This window comes from Octopus sinensis, unplaced genomic scaffold (genome assembly GCF_006345805.1).
Source record: "Octopus sinensis unplaced genomic scaffold, ASM634580v1 Contig12574, whole genome shotgun sequence".
Lineage (NCBI taxonomy): Eukaryota > Metazoa > Mollusca > Cephalopoda > Octopoda > Octopodidae > Octopus > Octopus sinensis.
This window is the reverse complement of record NW_021832617.1, coordinates 1-5000: the sequence shown is the minus strand read 5'-3', so window position 1 is coordinate 5000 and position 5000 is coordinate 1. Positions and strand designations below refer to the sequence as shown.

Here is a 5000-nt window from a genome sequence, read left to right as displayed (position 1 = left end):
ATAAGAGTCGGTCTCGATGATCCTCGGTTTATCTTTGTTAAAAACATACAAACTGAGTGCTTATATAAATACACAAAATCACACACCCACATTCTTTCACTGGTTTCAATAATTGGACCACCGTAGGGTGGGGGATAAATAATTTGATACATATACATACATACACACACACAAACGCACAGACATATCTATATATGGATATACATATATATATATATATATATATATATATATATATATATATATATATATAAACGCTGATACATGGACACATTGCACATATGTACATACAGGATCATGTATCTGCGTCCATGTATCTAAATATGAACGTGCACATACAGATGTACGTGAGTGCATGTGTGTGAGTATATATATATTTTGTGTGTATATTTATACGTATATATATATATGTGTGTGTGTATATATATATATGTGTGTATATATATATATATATATGTATATATATGTGTGTATATATGTATATATATATGTATATATGTGTGTATATATATATATATATATATATATACATGTGTGAATGTATTTATATGTATCTATATACATACGTGGAATGTACGTATATACTGTGTGCGTCAGTTGGAAATTTAATTAAAAGAACTCTCCAGGAAATACATGCTACTTTTCATTCCAATTCTACATAGCGGGTCATTAATTCTTTAAAGTCGCTTTTATTCCTCCTCCTCTTCTTCTTCTTTCTTCTTCTTCTTCTTCTTCTTCTTCTCTACACCCCCACCACCACCTCCACCCCGCCTCACTCCGATTTAACATCACACACAAATCCCTTTCTGTTGTAAGCGGCCTCTAGATCAGCGCAGAATGCAATTACCCATTACATATATTACAAGCAGGAAACTTACGCAGAAACCAATGTCTTCTCTTTGCACTTTTAATTGACATTCAATTTTCTTTTCCTTTCGGCTTTTTAGGAAATTGGATTCCTTTGATTTCAAAGTCTGCAATTTTTGACAATGTCTACATTTCCTAAACAATAAATTACATTGTATCGGTGACTGTTCTGTTATACAGAGGCGGATTCTGGACTCCAGAAAATTTGTCTAGATTATCTGAGAATGTAATGTCGAGTGTTTTAGATGATGTGACGACTATTGTTCGCAGAGACTGAAGTGAGTATTATTTAGAGGATCAGCACTGCCGACATTATAAGAAGTCATAAATATAATTAAAATATAAAATAATATAAATAATAATAATGATAATTGTGTGGATAACGATAGCAACGATGATGATAATGATGATGATGATGACGTTGGCGATGATGGTGAAATGGCAGTCTTCCATGGGCACCAGGTTACATATATATATCCATGAAGCTATAGACAATAGAACGGAGCAGAGAAGTTGAATGATATCAAATCTATCGACCTCGGATGAATGGAAAATGAATTTTAACGCCCCCAGGATCTAAGCTTCGAATGTATAAAAATTACATAAAAATACTATTTACATTTTGTAGTATCTTTTTTTTTTGTTGATCTTTGAACCAATTTTCTTCCTGCCCACCTTCAAACGTGTTCAGTCACACACCAAGTTGCGAGCAAATCCGATGATGACAATGATGTTATTGTTTTTGTTTTTTGTCTTTATTAACCATGAACGATTCACAAAAATATTGGGTACGTTACAGCACGATAGAGTGTGGGATTATATAAAAGCATGCAGAATGTAAAAAAACAAAATTACATGAAATATTCAAATGCTGTGCGGTAAGTAGCTTGCTTACCATCCACATGGTTTGGGGTTCATTCCCACCGCGTGACACCTTGGGCAAGTGTCTTCTACTATAGCCTCGGGCCGACCAAACCCTTGTGAGTGGATTTGGTAGAGTGGCTCGAAATGATAAAAATTTGGTTTGACTATTTTCAAGCACACATAAATACATACATAGTATGCGACTGTGTTTATGTGTGTACGTGTGTGTGTGGGGGGGTGTGATTCATTAGTTCCTTTGTTTTGTATGTCTATGGTTTTTGGGTTATTCATGTTACTTTGTGGTTATCGCTGTTTGTTGTTGGTTTGGATGCAGGTTGTTGTTGGTTTGTGGTCTTTGTAGTGTGAATGTCGTTTGTTTTTGGAGATGGCATTGATAGTAGCAGTAGTAGTAGTGGAGGTTGAGTTTTAGTGTTGGTTTTATTCAATGGAGTCGTTTCCTCCTTTGAAATCAGTCAGCATTTTGTAAGAGCAGAGTCATTTTGTAGTAAATTTCTCTTTCTCTCTCTTCTTACAAGGACACATTTCCCCCATTCTGTTTAAGTATTCCGTGTTTTGTTGAAAATCCTGACGCCATGTTTTCATTTTCTTAAGTGAGAATGTTCCAGAAAATAATTCAAAGATCCAACCCAGACCTTGCGAACGCCAGCCAAACTCAGTAAGCACTAATCCACGAGGTGTCGCAGTAATATACTAATTTCAGGCCACCTAGTGAGTTTACCCTCAATTAGCAAGGAATCACAACAGCCGTTTATTCATCTAGCATCGTTGAAGTTATATATCTTACAACAAAGGAAGCACTCTCTCGATGTCTTCGGATTCCTCTCTCCACCTGCACTTTTCTTTCTCCAAAATCTTGTAGCTGGAATTTTGGCCAATTTGTCATCATACCAATTATATCATATTGTTTCTGCTATTCATGGTGTGAGAAGGAAGTTCTGGTTATTGAATTTGAAGTTCTTTGAATTGAACAGATAATTATCATAAACGTGGCATACACATGTAATGAAATGGTCAGAGAGATCGAAACCTACTTATACAAGCGGCAAAGAACAAATTGTTGAAATAGTGCACTTAAGTTTCGCCAGATTTTATAATATGAAGAAGTAAAGATCATGTGTGCATAATGGAGAATTCGATGCAGTAGCTCTCACATTCTCTTATTCTGTTCTCTCTCTCCTTCTCTTTCTTTCTCTCTCTCTCTCTCTCTCACTCTTTCATTCCCTCTTTCTTCCTTCATTACTTTACACATGTATGTGTGTATATATATATATATATATATATCTGTGTGTGTGGAGGTGCAATGGCCCAGTGGTTATGGCAGCGGACTCGTGGTCGTAGGATCGCGGTTTCGATTCCCAGACCGGGCGTTGTGAGTGTTTATTGAGCGAAAGCATCTAAAGCTCCACGAAACTCCGGCAGGGGGTAGTGGCGATCCCCCCTGTATTCTTTCGCCACAACTTTCTCTCACTCTTTCTTCTGTTAGCCTGCTCGCTTAGCCAGCGGGGTGGCGTCATTTGAGGGTTAAAACAACGCGAAGCGCCTTGTGACCAGCGATGTGTAGCAACATCTGATAGCCTGGTCGGTCACGGTGATCACGGTGATATATATAAACTTATATATATAAACTTATATACATACATACATATATATATATATATATATATATATAACTTTATTTAACAATTAAGGATAACCTCCTACTAAGGAATCTTAACAAGAAATTATCAGGTAGATAGCGTGAAAAACCTCATAAGAGAAAAATTTCGAAAATAATTCTTTCTTATTGAACATATTAATTTATATATAGAGGGCATTATTATACATACATGCCACACGCTACGAGGGACATTAGTCATTTCTACCAAAAATTACGCTATCTACCTGATAATTTCTTAAGATTCCTTAGTAGGAGGTTATCCTTAATTGTTAAATAATTTTATTCCGAAAAAACTTTTCCTAACCGAAATGCAATTCGAAGAAGCCTGCCATTTACCGGATGTATTATATGTAAACTCCCCCATGTGCTTCGTTGGGGTTGAACAGTTAGTTGTTCGGTCTTGACGGTACGGGGTCGTTTATTTATGATATGTTCAGAATCAGTCTTGCTGATGAGGACAGACGCAACTGCGGTTACGGTCGCAAATGCGGTAAGTACGAAATCACAGGTGATACAAGACTAAATTCATTTTTTAAATGTCTTGCTTTGAAAAAATTGCATTGGGTAGGATTAGTAAAATTTTTGGTAGAAATGACTAATGTCCCTCGTAGCGTGTGGCATGTATGTATAATAATGCCCTCTATATATAAAAAATATATATATATTTATATATACATATATGAATACATATGTATATATATATATAATATATACATATATGTATATATGTATATATAGCCGAGTTCTCTCGGATTTTCAAGAGCCCAATAGCGACAGTTATGTTGATTCACCTTGCCATTGAAAGGAAAAGGAGCGCCATCACTCATTAACAAAATGAGGTTGTGGTTTCGATTCCTGGACTGGGTACGCGTTGTGTTCTTGAGCAAAACACTTCATTTCACGTTGCTCCAGTCCACTCAGCTGGCAAAAATGAGCAACGTTGCGATGGACTGGCGTCCTGTCCAGCTGGGAAACGCATACGCCATAGAAACCGGTAAACCGCGCCCATGAGCCTGGCTAGACTTTGAAAGGGCGCATTTATATTTTATTTATTTATCTATTATTTATTATTTATGCATGTATATATGTATGTATATATGTATATGTATATGCATATGTATATATATATATATATATATATATATATATATATATATATATATATAGAGAGAGAGAGAGAGAGGAAGAGGAGAGAGAGAGAGAGAGACAGTCAGACAGACAGACAGAGACAGAGAGAGATAGTATACACGGTTGCAAAGTTGAAAATAGTCGTACCGATCTCTCTTTTTTCCGTCCACGAATATATTGTACATAAAAGAAAGAAAGATTTATAATTTGAAGCATGGATATGGTCATTTAGTCTGTTATTTATAGTAGCGGCACGTCGCTGAAATCACAGAATGCCATTTGGAAAAGGAAGGCCTTTTAATACAATATTCCATGAAAAGAAAAAAATGACCGAGATGTCACACCTGAACAAAAACTAATAAACATGTGTGACGCTAGGGTGTTTGCGTGTATGTATATGTATGTATTGCATATGTGTGCATGTATTTGTGTATGTGTGTGTGTGTGTGTGTGTGTGTGTGTG

The 5000-nt window shown here is 35.9% G+C and overlaps 1 long non-coding RNA gene across 1 annotated transcript in view; it reads left to right on the top strand.

Annotated features, from left to right (window-relative positions):
- The window catches only part of LOC118761359, an 11481-nt gene extending 10316 nt beyond the window's left edge, over positions 1 to 1165 (top strand). Inside the window, exon 4 of the long non-coding RNA XR_004997314.1 lies at positions 948 to 1165. This is a non-coding gene — a long non-coding RNA (uncharacterized LOC118761359). The remainder of the gene's footprint in view (positions 1 to 947) is intronic.
- Positions 1166 to 5000: the final 3835 nt, after the last annotated feature.